The following is a 17,799-nucleotide window of genomic DNA, read 5'->3' on the forward strand; positions in this document are numbered from 1 at the left end:
TAACTCAAGTTACTTGTAATGCGTTACCCCAACACTGTCCATATCGCGTCTTTTATTCAGACTGGTTGAAAGAAAACACCCAAAATACACAAGTGTTCAGTTACAGTTACAATGCGCAAAATGAGACAACAACATAACAGTGTTAATTTTGATTTAGTTTTAGTCATAGTCTTTTGACTAAAATGCCATTTAGTTTAAGTCATATTTTAGTCGCCTGAATTGTTTTTAGTTTTAGTCTCCTATAATCTAATGAGTTTAGTTAAATTGTAATAAAATAAGCATTTAAGCCTTACATAACCGACTGTCACTTGAACTGACATTTTGACATCATTTTGTTTTCGACATTAAAAATACACGAAAGAGAGCTCAATTCACTTTTTTAAAAACATCTATATCGTTTTTATAACTTTGCATTTCTGTTTTAGTTAGTAGGCCATGTCAGGTTAAGCTAAAGCTTCAAATAGATTTGTTTATTTATTTATTTTAATTTCAGTTAACATTTATTTAATTTCAAGTAATGAAGATTTTTTTTTATGGTTTTTGTTAACTATTATACTTTATTGAATATGTGTCAAATACTGCTCTTTCCTCCTGAATATAAATTAAATGGGAATAAAATCAAACACAGTTTATTGTGTAAGCAAAAACGAACATATAATGCGTGACTTTTAATTATAAACAAGCTGGAAATACACCGGGACTCTTATTTTGAAATGTCTGCGCCTTTATTGCAGTTGCAGGAGCTCATTCAAGTTCAGGAGATAAAATATGCATTGTTACAACCGTCTAAAACATATTACTATATAAACATCGTAAAGTAAACATTGTCATTATTCATCAGCATTAGTTCATAAACAATTTCCTGGCATAAATGTGTGTTATTCATTGATAGCAGTGTTTTCCAGCGGTTAGATCAGCTCAAAAGTGCGCATCGGTTACATCAGTTCTGACTGGATCTCTTCCCTAATCGTCCCTCTCTAACAATTTCGTCTCGTTTTTATCCGTTGACGAAAATGACAGTTGATTTTCGTCATGGTTTTTGTCATCCAACCCTAGTTTTTATTTAGTTATCGCCTCTTTTTTCGTCAGTGAAAAAAGGTTGTTGACGAAAATTATTCGTCAATGAAATTAACACCAACAAAAATGTTATATTTTACCCTATTAACCTGAGGTGTCTTGTCTTAAATTGTCCTTAAATAGGTTTGGAGTGACATGAGCGTGAGTAAATAATAGTGAACTGTCTCTTTAAGCATCAATTAAATGCCTAAACTCGGGACAAACACTGATGCATTGCTGGCACAAAGGTGGCACGTTGTTTCTCGTGAAACCTGCTGCGGATAGCAGGACTAACAAATGTATATTTTGCAGAAGTCTGACTTTGAATCTCTCTGGCCGGAGTCAGAGAGGCCGTTACGACCTGACACCAGCACGACGTGGGTTGGATCTGTGAACGCGGACGAACTCTTCAGACACTGGTTTGTCTCCGGAACGAGGTGCCTTTCTGCCTTACTTATTCCTTAACATGGAGGAGACGCAAAGGGGTCAAAGGTCGAGCCTGGATGCGCTGGACTCACCCGGGCCTGCCAGTGACCCCACCTGCATTTGTCCCGCGGTCAATTTGTGTTTGCGTCCGATCCAGCCGCGATGCAATGAAGCCGCGAGCAACAGAACATTTTGCACATGTCAGAATAATAGCAAAGTCATGAACTTTCTTATATAACTCGCTTTTATTCTGAAAATATGACGCTGGAAGCTTATTGCATTGCATCTGGTTAGGACGTGTTGTGAGTGTGTACGTGTGTGTGTGTGTGGTTGTGTATATGTTCATGTACACTAGTGGCTGGGCCGCTGTGTGTGTGTGTGTATGGTTGTGTGTGTGTCATATACAGTGACCCTGATAAGTATTTAAACGACTTTGCATTACAGTCTTAGGAAAACAAAGTTCTATATGGAACCCTTTATGCCAAAAAGGACAAATAATTTAATAATTAATCCCTTAAAAATCATCTTTGATCACCAAAATGGCATATTTAAATGTGTGTATTCATGCCTTAAAATAGCTTGAATGTAACTTCCTTCATTTAGTATACGCAGAGTCATGAATATGCAAATGAGCCCCGCCTCCACTCACTCACACCAGCTCAGAAATCCACTCGCTCAACCATGGCCCTTTTTATTTTTATCCCTTCTGACCAATCAAATATATCCAGTCTTCATAGGAAAAACTAACTAAGCACTTGTTTGGAAGAAAGGTTGTGAATTAACTCATTTCTGTATCCAATACGGCTGTCACATCACATGACAAAAGAACGAGACTCAGACCCGAAGGCTGGAGAACGCATCCGAATCTAATGTTAGCATCACTTCCTGTCTCCTGAGACACCTTCATCTGATGGAGTTTTGAAGGCAGCATAGGCCCTGTCCCAAATGGCACACTTCATGTGCACTTTCGGTCTTGTGGACTTGCAATGGCCGCTGTGTGTGTGCGCGTCCGTTAAGTCCAAAATTAACTAATCACTCTCTGAGTCATATTAAAGATTCGTTCAAAATTAATTAAATCAATATCTGAGTCGTATTAAAGATTTGTTCAAATTGAACTAATCGCTCTCTGAGTTGTATTAAATTCATTCAAAATTAACTAATCACTCTCTGAGTCATATTAAAGATTCGTTCAAATTGAACTAATCGCTCTCTGAGTCATTAAAGATTTGTTCAAAATGAACTAAATCGCTCTGAGTTATATTAAAGATTTGTTCAAAATTAATTAAATCAATTTCTGAGTCATATTAAAGATTTGTTCAAAATTAATTAAATCAATATCTGAGTTGTATTAAAGATGAGTTCAAAATGAACAAAACACTCTCTGAGTCATATTAAAGATCCGTTCAAATTGAACTAATCAATCTCTGAGTCATATTAAAGATTTGTTCAAATGGAACTAATCACTCTGAGTTGTATTAAAGATTCGGTCAAATTGAACTAATCGCTCTCTGAGTTGTATTAAATTAATTAAAAATTAACTAATCACTCTCGGAGTCATATTAAAGATTTGTTCAAATTGAACTAATCAATCTCTGAGTCATATTAAAGATTTGTTCAAATTGAACTAATCACTCTGAGTTGCATTAAAGATTCGGTCAAATTGAACTAATCGCTCTCTAAGTTGTATTAAATTCATTCAAAATTAACTAATCACTCTCTGAGTCATATTAAAGATTCGTTCAAATTGAACTATTCACTCTCGGAGTTGTATTAAAGATTCGTTCAAAATGAACTAAATCGCTCTCTGAGTTGTATTAAAAATTCATTCAAAATTAACTATTCACTCTCTGAGTCATATTAAAGATTCGTTCAAATTGAACTAATCGCTCTGAGTCATATAAAAGATTTATTCAAAATGAACGAATCACTCTCTGAGTCATATTAAAGATTTGTTCAAAATGAACGAATCACTCTCTGAGTCATATTAAAGATTCGTTCAAAATGAACGACACATCACTAGTTCACTGGAGTTTTAAGGGAGAAAATACTTTGCACATTTGCACATAGTTTGTCTTATTAAACTACATTAAAAACTTGATTTACAGCACAGAGGGGGTTTAAATGATTGCATAATACTCATGTTTACTCTCATAATACTCAAAAACATTTCTAGTGCCATGTTTGCAAGCTTTTCAATTCATAAAATAAATGAGTTCATAAAAGCTAAATCCATAAAATGATAAACGGTTCTCCTTATGAAGTGCCTGACGGAGTCCCATATAGAAGCTTTCCTTCTAAGAGTGTAGATCAAATCCATATCAGTGCACGATAGATGCAGTGTTTTAAATGCTCGTCGGGTCGCTGTACACACTTCTCCTGTTACACACAGTGATACTACTGACCTGAGATCTGATCGAGAGCGTTGTTTTATAAATCCAGTGATTTCTTATCTGGAAAAGCTTCTGATGTGTGTGTGTGTGTGTGTGTGTTTGCTGACTGATCACATGACCTCATCCTGACCTGGTTTCCCGCAGATTTATCTAAGGAATCTTCTGGATTAATGTACAGCGTCTGTGACATGCCGTCGAATCCCAGAGTAAATCAAATGTTGTTTTTTACCAGCTGATGTATTTTCCGAACGCATGGATAATATCGACAGAACATTCCTTTAAACGGTTGAGTAACCTCGGATCATTCCCACAAGTGTTGTGTTGTTGTGTTTTTTTAAGTGCGTAATATTTTTCTCCACGTTGTCTTAATCCACTTTTAAAAAAACGTACTACTATTGTATAGCACAACGACGCTAGAGTCCCTGTAAATAAACAGTGTAGAATGTATTTCCTGCATTTATCTGCGATTCCATGAACGGTAGCTTTAGTCCTTAAAGAAATGCACATCTTGCGTTCTGTTGCATCACTTTTTTTATCGTACAATGTTTCGATTTCCTAGATATTTCATAAATAAAGAAAAAGCAAAGTAGATTTATTTATCTAAACGTGAAAAGTTTAAAGTTATTTAATGTATGAAAAGTCGGGGCGTATCATTTAACCGTAGATTTATGTAATCTGCTTTTTCAATAAAGTGGTTTTTGTAGTTAACTTAAACTGTGTGACTGTGATTTTATTTGTTTATCTTCAAAACTATTTTTTTTTGTAACTTTTTTTGTGTTCAAGATTTACAAACATTATATGAGAATGTACAACATGAATCCATTTTCCAAACTGTGTTTTTGTCTTACCCTGAATCATTATGGTACACTTATAATAAGTGTTTATATTGGGACTATTTCACACCGGAACCGCTGCGGAGGAGCACAGTCCCTGCGTGACTCGCCATAGACATAAACAGAGAGAAGTAGCTCCGGCTGCAATGTTCTTCCGCGAGACGCATACAGTTCTGTTTATTAACCGCTAGAGCGCAAAAAGTTACGGATTGCAGCTTTAAAAAAACTATTATTTGTTTATCTTCAAAGCTGCAGTCCGTGAGTTTTGCCTCTGTCGCCATCTCTGTTTGAAATCTGCAATTGCAGTTATGTGCGGAGTGATCATCTGTACGTGAGTTGTGCGTCGGCGGCTCCTCCTCAGCGCGGATGAATCATGTTATGAGGAGTGTGTGCGGCTTTGCTGTCATCGGTGTGGATACTTTACTTCAGAAATCACAGATTCTACGTCTTGGAGTATAACCTAAAAACGATTTTTCACCGGAAAATGTCATCTGAACAAGTAAGTAACATGCCACTTTTGGGAACAAAACATTACAATAAATCGCGCTAGCAACGGTGATTAAATCTTACGATCGCTCGCATAACATCAAACCGTACAAATAATTATTAGTGTTATACTTTATTCTCAATGTGTCTCAGCCTTTGCATTTGCTTGACACTCCGGTAAAGTTGGTTTTATATTCGCACATTCGGACTTCCGCGATCTCAATATAACTGCAATAAATGCATGTTTGCAAATTGTAAACAGCGACATGATATTGTGAAGCAATGATTGTCAAGCTACAACCGTTTTTACAATTGAAAAAAATGGCCAATTATTATTTTAACGGCATTCTTACTTGCGAATGTCCACCGAATGTCCAATGTAGTGTGGAAAACCAGTTAGGGACCGTATAAAAAGTGCATTTTTTTTATTGTGTGCAAACAGATAACTGCATTTTAGCCAGCTATAGATGTAGCTACCAGCAAATATGACTCACATTATAATGCTATATATTTTACTTTAGAAACAATTAAAAATGCATTATAATGATGGTGTTTAAAAAGATGTTTAGGAAATGAAAAACATGTACATGAGCTGTAATTTGATATCCTGTCATGTGCAAATTCATGTGTAATCTCCTGAACATAGTTAATCGCTTCATTTTACATTTTACATTTGTTTATTTGCCTTAAAATGAGCAAGAACTCTATTGGTATGTTGGTTTTAACAATGACATTTGATTTATTTCAATAGGTTTTGAAAACATGGGCCGACTGCGGCAAAGAAAGTTGGAACATCTCGGATCTTCTTGGACCCTACAGATCATACTGCAGCCCATGTCTTGCTGTTTTATTCACCTCTGATTTTCAGTGATATATAGACTTGCAGTAAAGAAGAACAACGTAACCGTGTTGTCTTGGTGTTGAATAAAAAAATTTAAAGAATGGCTAAATTATCGTTGATGTTTTCCTGTTGTATCATATCTTTGTTTAAACCAAAAGTCTCCTAATATCACAGTTCATGTTCATTTTTTGCTGTTTACAGTCAATCAGAAATATCACAGTCCATGGAACTGAATCCATCAGATTATTGACAAATACTCAGAAAGCATGACAACAAACATTATGTGTATTTTTGGTGAACAATTAAAAAACTACTGGAAAATCTCTGTTCAAGATGGTTTATAAACAATTTGTGCCTCACATGTATACCATCACTATGTTGTTCAATGACACACCATCCAGTCCAATAGAGACAGAGTGCATTTAGGCCACGCCCACACGTGGACTTCTGTGTTTTTGGTTGTGGGTTTTGTTTAGTTTGTTTGCTGTACATTTTGTGACATATCAGCTTTTAGATATTGTTCTGTTTTTTGTTATAAGTCAGAAATGACAAGGAGGCGCTTCAGGCAATGCAAAGTCAATGGAGAGCGTTGCTTTATGTATTATTCTTTTCCAAAAACAACTGCTGTGCTATAACCATCTGGCCGGCGGAGACGTGCCAACTGAGTTTGGTGACGGTACAGTGAAGTACAGTGAATTTATTGCATATTCTTCATTATGAATAATCATAAAAATATGAATTCATATTCTTTTCCAAAAACAACTGCTGTGCTATAACCATCTGGCCGGCGGAGACGTGCCAACTGAGTTTGGTGACGGTACAGTGAAGTACAGTGAATTTATTGCATATTCTTCATTATGAATAATCATAAAAATATGAATTCATATTCTTTTTCAAAAACAACTGCTGTACTATGACCATCTGGCCAGCGGCGACGTGTCAACTGAGTTTGGTGACGGTACAGTGAAGTACAGTAAACTTATTGAATATTCTTCATTGTGAAAAATCATAAAAAATATGAATTCATATTCTTTTCCAAAAACAACTGCTGTACTATAACCATCTGGCCAGCGGCGACGTGCCTACTGAGTTTGGTGACGGTACAGTGAAGTACAGTGAATTTATTGCATATTCTTCATTATGAATAATCATAAAAAATATGAATTCATATTCTTTTTCAAAAACAACTGCTGTACTATAACCATCTGGCCAGCGGCGACGTGCCTACTGAGTTTGGTGACGGTACAGTGAAGTACAGTGAATTTATTGCATATTCTTCATTGTGAAAAATCATAAAAAATATGAATTCATATTCTTTTCCACAAACAACTGCTATACTATAACCATCTTGGCCAGCGGCGACGTGCCAACTGAGTTTGGTGACGGTACAGTGAAGTACAGTGCATTTATTGCATATTCTTCATTATGAAAAATCATAAAAAATATGAATTCATATTCTTTTTCAAAAACAACTGCTGTACTATAACCATCTGGCCAGCGGCGACGTGTCAACTGAGTTTGGTGACGGTACAGTGAAGTACAGTAAACTTATTGAATATTCTTCATTGTGAAAAATCATAAAAAATATGAATTCATATTCTTTTCCAATAATAACTGCTGTACTATAACCATCTGGCCAGCGGCGATGTGCCTACTGAGCTTGGTGACGGTACAGTGAAGTACAGTGAATTTATTGCATATTCTTCATTATGAATAATCATAAAAAATATGAATTCATATTCTTTTTAAAAAACAACTGCTGTACTATAACCATCTGGTCAGCGGCGACATGCCAACTGAGTTTGGTGACGGTACAGTGAAGTACAGTGAATTTATTGAATATTCTTCATGAATAATCATAAAAAATATGAATTCATATTCTTTTCCAAAAACAACTGCTGTACTATAACCATCTGGCCAGCGGTGACGTGTCAACTGAGTTTGGTGACGGTACAGTGAAGTACAGTAAACTTATTGAATATTCTTCATTGTGAAAAATCATAAAAAATATGAATTCATATTCTTTTCCAAAAACAACTGCTGTACTATAACCATCTGGCCAGCGGCGACGTGCCTACTGAGTTTGGTGACGGTACAGTGAAGTACAGTGAATTTATTGCATATTCTTCATTATGAATAATCATAAAAAATATGAATTCATATTCTTTTCCAAAAACAACTGCTGTACTATAACCATCTGGCCAGCGGCGACGTGCCTGCTGATTTTGGTGACGGTACAGTGAAGTACAGTGAATTTATTGCATAATCTTCATTGTGAATAATCATAAAAAATATGAATTCATATTCTTTTCCACAAACAACTGCTGTACTATAACCATCTTGGCCAGCGGCGACGTGCCAACTGAGTTTGGTGACGGTACAGTGAAGTACAGTGAATTTATTGAATATTCTTCATGAATAATCATAAAAAATATGAATTCATATTATTTTCCAAAAACAACTGCTGTACTATAACCATCTTGGCCAGCGGCGACGTGCCAACTGAGTTTGGTGACGGTACAGTGAAGTACAGTGCATTTATTGCATATTCTTCATTATGAAAAATCATAAAAAATATGAATTCATATTCTTTTTCAAAAACAACTGCTGTACTATAACCATCTGGCCAGCGGCGACGTGTCAACTGAGTTTGGTGACGGTACAGTGAAGTACAGTAAACTTATTGAATATTCTTCATTGTGAAAAATCATAAAAAATATGAATTCATATTCTTTTCCAATAATAACTGCTGTACTATAACCATCTGGCCAGCGGCGATGTGCCTACTGAGCTTGGTGACGGTACAGTGAAGTACAGTGAATTTATTGCATATTCTTCATTATGAATAATCATAAAAAATATGAATTCATATTCTTTTTAAAAAACAACTGCTGTACTATAACCATCTGGTCAGCGGCGACATGCCAACTGAGTTTGGTGACGGTACAGTGAAGTACAGTGAATTTATTGAATATTCTTCATGAATAATCATAAAAAATATGAATTCATATTCTTTTCCAAAAACAACTGCTGTACTATAACCATCTGGCCAGCGGTGACGTGTCAACTGAGTTTGGTGACGGTACAGTGAAGTACAGTAAACTTATTGAATATTCTTCATTGTGAAAAATCATAAAAAATATGAATTCATATTCTTTTCCAAAAACAACTGCTTTACTATAACCATCTGGCCAGCGGCGACGTGCCTACTGAGTTTGGTGACGGTACAGTGAAGTACAGTGAATTTATTGCATATTCTTCATTATGAATAATCATAAAAAATATGAATTCATTTTCTTTTTCAAAAACAACTGCTGTACTATAACCATCTGGCCAGCGGCGACGTGTCAACTGAGTTTGGTGACGGTACAGTGAAGTACAGTAAACTTATTGAATATTCTTCATTGTGAAAAATCATAAAAAATATGAATTCATATTCTTTTCCAAAAACAACTGCTGTACTATAACCATCTGGCCAGCGGCGACGTGCCTACTGAGATTGGTGACGGTACAGTGAAGTACAGTGAATTTATTGCATATTCTTCATTATGAATAATCATAAAAAATATGAATTCATATTCTTTTCCAAAAACAACTGCTGTACTATAACCATCTTGGCCAGCGGCGACGTGTCAACTGAGTTTGGTGACGGTACAGTGAAGTACAGTAAACTTATTGAATATTCTTCATTGTGAAAAATCATAAAAAATATGAATTCATATTCTTTTCCAAAAACAACTGCTGTACTATAACCATCTGGCCAGCGGCGACGTGCCTACTGAGTTTGGTGACGGTACAGTGAAGTACAGTGAATTTATTGCATATTCTTCATTATGAATAATCATAAAAAATATGAATTCATATTCTTTTCCAAAAACAACTGCTGTACTATAACCATCTGGCCAGCGGCGACGTGCCTGCTGATTTTGGTGACGGTACAGTGAAGTACAGTGAATTTATTGAATATTCTTCATGAATAATCATAAAAAATATGAATTCATATTCTTTTCCAATAATAACTGCTGTACTATAACCATCTGGCCAGCGGCGATGTGCCTACTGAGCTTGGTGACGGTACAGTGAAGTACAGTGAATTTATTGCATATTCTTCATTATGAATAATCATAAAAAATATGAATTCATATTCTTTTTAAAAAACAACTGCTGTACTATAACCATCTGGTCAGCGGCGACATGCCAACTGAGTTTGGTGACGGTACAGTGAAGTACAGTGAATTTATTGAATATTCTTCATGAATAATCATAAAAAATATGAATTCATATTCTTTTCCAAAAACAACTGCTGTACTATAACCATCTGGCCAGCGGTGACGTGTCAACTGAGTTTGGTGACGGTACAGTGAAGTACAGTAAACTTATTGAATATTCTTCATTGTGAAAAATCATAAAAAATATGAATTCATATTCTTTTCCAAAAACAACTGCTGTACTATAACCATCTGGCCAGCGGCGACGTGCCTACTGAGTTTGGTGACGGTACAGTGAAGTACAGTGAATTTATTGCATATTCTTCATTATGAATAATCATAAAAAATATGAATTCATATTCTTTTCCAAAAACAACTGCTGTACTATAACCATCTGGCCAGCGGCGACGTGCCTGCTGATTTTGGTGACGGTACAGTGAAGTACAGTGAATTTATTGCATAATCTTCATTGTGAATAATCATAAAAAATATGAATTCATATTCTTTTCCACAAACAACTGCTGTACTATAACCATCTTGGCCAGCGGCGACGTGCCAACTGAGTTTGGTGACGGTACAGTGAAGTACAGTGAATTTATTGAATATTCTTCATGAATAATCATAAAAAATATGAATTCATATTATTTTCCAAAAACAACTGCTGTACTATAACCATCTTGGCCAGCGGCGACGTGCCAACTGAGTTTGGTGACGGTACAGTGAAGTACAGTGCATTTATTGCATATTCTTCATTATGAAAAATCATAAAAAATATGAATTCATATTCTTTTTCAAAAACAACTGCTGTACTATAACCATCTGGCCAGCGGCGACGTGCCTACTGAGTTTGGTGACGGTACAGTGAAGTACAGTGAATTTATTGCATATTCTTCATTATGAATAATCATAAAAAATATGAATTAATATTCTTTTCCAAAAACAACTGCTGTACTATAACCATCTGGCCAGCGGCGACGTGCCTGCTGATTTTGGTGACGGTACAGTGGAGTACAGTGAAGTTATTGAATTTTGTTCATAAAAATGTGCAAAAACACATTTGTAAATGTGTTATAAGCTCTTTTTGTAGTAAAGCTTTTGGGGTTTTGCACTTTGCAGACAGTCCCTTCGAATCCGTTTCTCAGCCGTCTGCGCATAGACATCAGTGTATTTTTTTCCACTGCGGTGGAAAGCTTATTTTGAGGAAAATAAAGTTCTAGCTGCTTGTCTACGTTACTACGGTTGAAAAGAGGTGTTGTTTGTGTAGTAACAGCGTTTAGCTCACAAGTTAATTCCATCCATCCATCCATCCATCATCTTCCGCTTATCCGGGGCCGGGTCGCGGGGGCAACAGTCTAAGCAGAGACACCCAGACTTCCCTCTCTCTAGCCACTTCCTCCAGCTCTTCCGGGGGAACCCCGAGGCGTTCCCAAGCCAGCCGGGAGACATAGTCCCTCCAGCGTGTCCTTGGTCTTCCCCGGGGCCTCCTCCCGGTGGGACGTGCCCAGAACACCTCCCTGGGAAGGCGTCCAGGAGGCATTCGAAATAGATGCCCGAGCCACCTCAGCTGGCTCCTCTCGATGTGGAGGAGCAGCGGCTCTACTCCGAGTTCCTCCCGAGTGACCGAGCTCCTCACCCTATCTCTAAGGGAGCGCCCAGCCACCCTACGGAGAAAGCTCATTTCGGCCGCCTGTATCCGGGATCTTGTCCTTTCGGTCATGACCCACAGCTCATGACCATAGGTGAGAGTAGGAACATAGATTGACCGGTAAATTGAGAGCTTTGCCTTGCAGCTCAGCTCCTTCTTTACCACGACAGACCGGTACATCGACCGCATTACTGCAGAAGCTGCACCGATCCGTCTGTCAATCTCCCGTTCCATCCTTCCCTCACTCGTGAACAAGACCCCAAGATACCTGAACTCCTCCACTTGAGACAGGAACTCTCCACCCACCTGAAGCGGGCAAGCCACCCTTTTCCGACTGAGAACCATGGCCTCGGACTTGGAGGTGCTGATTCTCATCCCAGCCGCTTCACACTCGGCTGCAAACCGTCCCAGTGCACGCTGAAGGTCCTGGCTCGAGGAAGCCAACACGACAACATCATCCGCAAAAAGCAGTGACGAAACCGTGTGGTCCCCAAACCTGACACTCTCCGGCCCCTGGCTGCACCTAGAAATTCTGTCCATAAAAATTATGAACAGAACCGGTGACAAAGGGCAGCCCTGCCGGAGTCCAACATGCACCGGGAACAAGTCTGACTTACTGCCGGTAATGCGGACCAAGCTCCTGCTCTGGTCGTACAGGGACTGAACAGCCCTAAGCAGGGGGCCGCCGACCCCATACTCCCAGAGCACCCTCCACAGAATGCCACGTGGAACACAGTCGAATGCCTTCTCCAAATCCACAAAACACATGTGGACTGGTTGGGCACCCTGGAAAGGGTGTAGAGTTGGTCCAGTGTTCCACGCCGGGACGAAAACCACACTGTTCCTCCTGAATCCGAGGTTCCACCATCGGCCGAATTCTCCTCTCCAGTACCCTGGCATAGACTTTCCCGGGGAGGCTGAGAAGTGTGATCCCCCTATAGTTGGAACACACTCTCCGGTCCTCCTTCTTGAAAAGAGGGACCACCACCCCGGTCTGCCAGTCCAGAGGTACTGTCCCCGACCGTCACGCGATGCTGCAGAGGCGTGTCAGCCAAGACAGCCCCACAACATCCAGAGACTTGAGGTACTCAGGGCGGATCTCATCCAACCCCGGTGCCTTGCCACCGAGGAGCTTTTTAACCACCTCGATGACTTCAGCCCGGTGATGGACGAGTCCACCTCTGAATCCCCAGCCACTGCTTCCTCAACGGAAGACATGTCGGTGGGATTGAGGAGATCCTCGAAGTATTCCTTCCACCGCCCGACGATATCCCCAGTTGAGGTCAACAGGTGCCCATCTCCACTGTAAACAGTGTTGGTAGGGCACTGCTTCCCCCTCCTGAGGCGTCGAACGGTTTGCCAGAATCTCTTCGAGGCCGACCAATAGTCTTTCTCCATGGCCTCACCAAACTCCTCCCAGGCCCGATTTTTTGCCTCCACGACTACCCGGGCTGCAGTCCGCTTGGCCTGCTGGTACCGGTCAGCTGCCTCCGGAGTCCCACAAGCCATCCAGGCCCGATAGGACTCCTTCTTCAGCTTGACGGCATCCCTTACTTCCGGTGTCCACCACCGGGTTCGGGGATTGCCGCCTCGACAGGCACCAGAGACCTTACGGCCACAGCCCCCGAGTGGCCGCAGCGACAATGGAGGTGGAGAACATGGTCCACTCGGACTCAATATCTCCAGACTCCCTCGGGATCCGGTCGAAGTTCTGCCGGAGGTGGGAGTTGAAGATCTCTCTGACAGGGGGCTCGGCCAAACGTTCCCAACAGACCCTCACAGTACGTTTGGGTCTGCCGGGTCTGTCCAGCTTCCTCCCCCGCCATCGGATCCAACTCACCACCAGGTGGTGATCAGTTGACAGCTCCGCCCCTCTCTTCACCCGAGTGTCCAAGACATATGGCCGAAGGTCTGATGACACAACCACAAAGTCGATCATCGACCTCCGGCCTAGGGTGTCCTGGTGCCACGTGCACTGATGGACACCCTTATGCTTGAACATGGTGTTCGTTATGGACAAACCGTGGCTAGCACAGAAATCCAATAATAGAACACCGCTCGGGTTCAGATCAGGGGGGCCGTTAATTGATCCGGAAAATTCGAATCTGTGAATATGCTAAATGTACAGTACAACTTATACCATCACTGTCTTCTGTTAGGTGCTTCATTCACACACATTGCACTTCAATTGTTTTTGAAAGGAGGGTCACACCGCTTTAAAACAAGCTGTAAAATATTTATTTGACCCTAAAGAACATACTACAAGTCTTAGTATTTACTGTAGATCTTTGATTTATACCATCACTGTGTTCTATAGGGTTCTTCATTGACAACACTTCCAGTTCAATAACTTTTGAAAGGAGGCTCACGCCGCTTTAAAACAAGTTGTAAAATATTTATTTGACCCTAAATAACACACTACAAGTCTTTAATGTAGTAGTATTTACTCTAGATCTTTGATTTATACCATCACTGTGTTCTATAGGGTTCTTCATTGACAACACTTCTAGTTCAATAGCTTTTGAAAGGAGGCTCACGACGCTTTAAAACAAGTTGTAAAATATTTATTTGACCTTAAAGAACATACTACAAGTCTTTAATGTAGTAGTATTTTCAAAATATTTATGTGACCTAAAATAACTTAATTAATGTAGTAATAATGTAGTAGTAATTTAATTTAGTAGTATTTTCACCTTATACCTTCAATGTGTCTGTAATGATTATTACATATTTTTTTAAGTTACAAAGCACACCCTATAAAACATGGTCAACTGTAAAGAGTTCACTTGACATTGTAATACTACTAGTATTACACTACCAGACTACTACCAGACACCTCTTACAGGGCAGGGCACCTCTTACATCTGCCCCCACCACCCAAGGAGAGGATTTCTCATCGGTCTAAAAGTTTACTTTACCCACCAAACCAATTCCTAAAGTTAAGGCAAGAGCCATAAAATATAAAATATAGACTGCAACACATCTACTTCATCTTCTTACAAAGCACAGTTTATGTTAATGGTTATTGACTGTTAACACAACAGTTCACAGGACAAATCCATTAACAGATAAATGAATGCATGGTAACCGTTTCTTATCATGTTTGGTCTCTATCTGTTCCATACGATGCCTTTTATATTTTAAAAGAGGTTTGGTAAAGAAATAATGCATGGGTAAAACATTAAAGAAATAGTTTTAACACGCCACTTTATGCTATGCAAATGAGTTCCACACTAGGGTGGGCAACATCGTGGCTACTTTAGATACCAGTGGCCAATCACACTCCAGGATCGGAAAGGCGCCAGATTTCAATCTCCTCCTCATCAGAAAGGGATAAATATGTCCCCCGGGTAGACAACCCTTGTTCTGCGTTTCCAACTCAATGGGGAAGGAGACACTACCACGTCCTGTGCTTCTGACCTGACGAAGAAAATTCTCCTCAGTGACACAGCCAGCTTGCAATGGACCCTGTGAAGATTTGACTGACCCAGCTGACTGGTCCACTTTTTTTTGGTTGCTCCCTCTACACATCTGACACATGTGGAATGCTGATCTGGCCCACATGCTGTGTGGAATGACGGCCCTTGGGTGGCCCAATCCACTCCTAACCATTATCATCATCACCGGATGTCATTTTCCTTCCTTTGCTACCTCAAATTTATTTTACATTTACATTTATGCATTTGGCTGACACTTTTATCCAAAGCGACTTACAGTGCCCTTATTACAGGGACAATCCCCCTGGAGCAACATGGAGTAAAGTGCCTTGCTCAAGGACACACTGGTGGTGACTGCTGGGATCGAACCAGCAACCTTCTGCATATCAGTTCCATGGTTTAACCCACTGGACCACCATCTCATTTTGCAAATGCACATTCACAGAAGCCAAAATTCACGAGTCACCGTTATGGTGACTTCAAATGAAACACATTACAGTTAAACCCCTGTTAATTCTCAATAACATCTTTAATCTTCAGTTGATTTAATCTAAGGCTGTGGCTGAAGTCAGTTGTAGTGCTTGTGTCCTTTTCTGTTATCTTCTTTCTTTCAGTGATTCTGCTTGTTAACAGGCTCATTAAGGCTGATATGATATATTTAATATACACCGATTTTGTGGCTCAGTTAAGGTCCAGTTTTGGTTTATCTCATTGCTCTTAGCTGACATGTGGCATTGCTATGGCCACCTTGTGGCCTAGATCTGGCAAACAGGACCGGTCCACCCAAGGACCGGTCATTCCACACAGCATGTGGGCTAGATCAGCATTCCACATGTGCCAGCTGTGGGCCGGATCTGGTCAGACACAATGTTGTTATCTACTGGATCGCAACTCTGCACTCTTCGCACTGCACGCTACCTGCATGACCAGTGGAAGATGTCTCTACTGCGATGGTGGTCCAGTGGGTTAAACCACTGAACTGATACGCAGAAGGTTGCTGGTTCGATCCCAGCGGTCACCACCAGTGTGTCCTTGAGCAAGGCACTTTACTCCATGTTGCTCCAGAGGTATTGTCCCTGTATTAAGGTCCCTGTAAGTCGCTTTGGATAAAAGCATCTGCCAAATGCATAAATGTAAATGTTAATGTACTGCCAGACTTACAACCTGACTGTGCGGAACGCAAATATAAACTTACCAAACCTCTTTCTACAGACCTTGGTATTAGTTTATACATACAGCATATGTTTTTCTAACCTGCTTAGATAACAGTTACCTTAGGCTTATTACAATTAATAGGTTTATTATTTGTTTAATGGTAAATAAGCATTTATTTATCACTATTTGCCCGAAACATTAGGTAGAAGCATTCAATTCTCTTCCATTGCTCCATTCTGTTCAACAGCACTGCATTTATCCATTCTGTGTTCAAATCATTTGTTGGTTTTATTGTTTCATTTAGTACTTTTATTTTTGGTTATTATTTTACTGTCCTTTAGAAGTGCATATCCATTACTAACATTATCAATCGTTGAAGTATTTACTCTTGCATATCTATTAATAGTTGTAATTAATTTTATTACACTTTGTCTTCATTGTGTTGATGATGGAAGACTCTACTAGTTGTCCAGACTGGAAAATCCTTCAGATAAATCAGCTGACCAACTCCCTCTAATTTACATTAATTCTGAATTATTGGACACCCAGGAGTGTTCTTATATTGTTAAGATCTAGAAATCACTACGTCATAGATGAATTGGGTAAAAATCACTGCAACATGTAGAGCGCAATAATTTTACATGGGGGAACAGGTTGTTTAAAACTGTCTGTAATGTCTTTCTCTAACCTTACTGAATATACTACTACTACTAAGCATTGAACCATAAACAAACTTGGCAAATTTGACATGATGTGACATGCTGTCCACATATGTGGTGCTGAAGGTCTTACATGATCTTAACTGCACCTTCGTTTCAATAACTTTTTTAGTGGTTACCAAATAAACCCCAAACCACTTGAATGTTATTAAACACCCTCCAAAGAACACACTACACCATGGGAATTGACAAATTTATTGCGTTTAGTTGACTGTGAAATGCAGCTGTATGAACAGGTCAAAAAAATCTTATATGGTGGAACAAACAACTCCAAAACTTTTCAAAGTGCACTCTTGCTATTACACCTTGTTTACCATATAACTGGTGATATATCCTGGGGGTAAAAGTCAATAAAAGTCATGTTAAAAAAAATTATAATAATCATGAAATTGTTTTATTTTAATCCTAAAAAGTGGATTGTGGATTGATCAAATGTCACAATTATTTCTCCCTCACAAATGCAAGTCTTTTATTTTATTTTATTTTTATTGCATTCACATAAAAGACCAGCAGAAGACAACAAACACCACAACAATTTTTAAGATGTTGTGGATAACATATCCATACATATTTCTTACAATTTAAACCCACTTTTAGCATAAT

General features: G+C 39.1%; 2 protein-coding genes across 2 annotated transcripts in view; one reads left to right on the forward strand and one right to left on the reverse strand.

Moving 5' to 3' along the window:
- The window catches only part of wtip (WT1 interacting protein), a 73,882-nt gene extending 69,302 nt beyond the window's left edge, over positions 1–4,580 (forward strand). The window contains exon 8 of the mRNA XM_079825804.1: positions 1–4,580. This exon is cut by the window's left edge and continues 1,432 nt beyond it. The gene's annotated coding sequence lies outside the window, so the exon portion shown is untranslated.
- The window catches only part of ss18l2 (ss18, like 2), a 692,656-nt gene that overhangs the window by 525,453 nt on the left and 149,404 nt on the right, over positions 1–17,799 (reverse strand). The gene's annotated exons all lie outside the window — the stretch shown is intronic.

Source organism: Gobio gobio, assembly GCF_949357685.1.
Source record: "Gobio gobio genome assembly, chromosome: 9".
In the NCBI taxonomy this organism is placed as follows: domain Eukaryota; kingdom Metazoa; phylum Chordata; class Actinopteri; order Cypriniformes; family Gobionidae; genus Gobio; species Gobio gobio.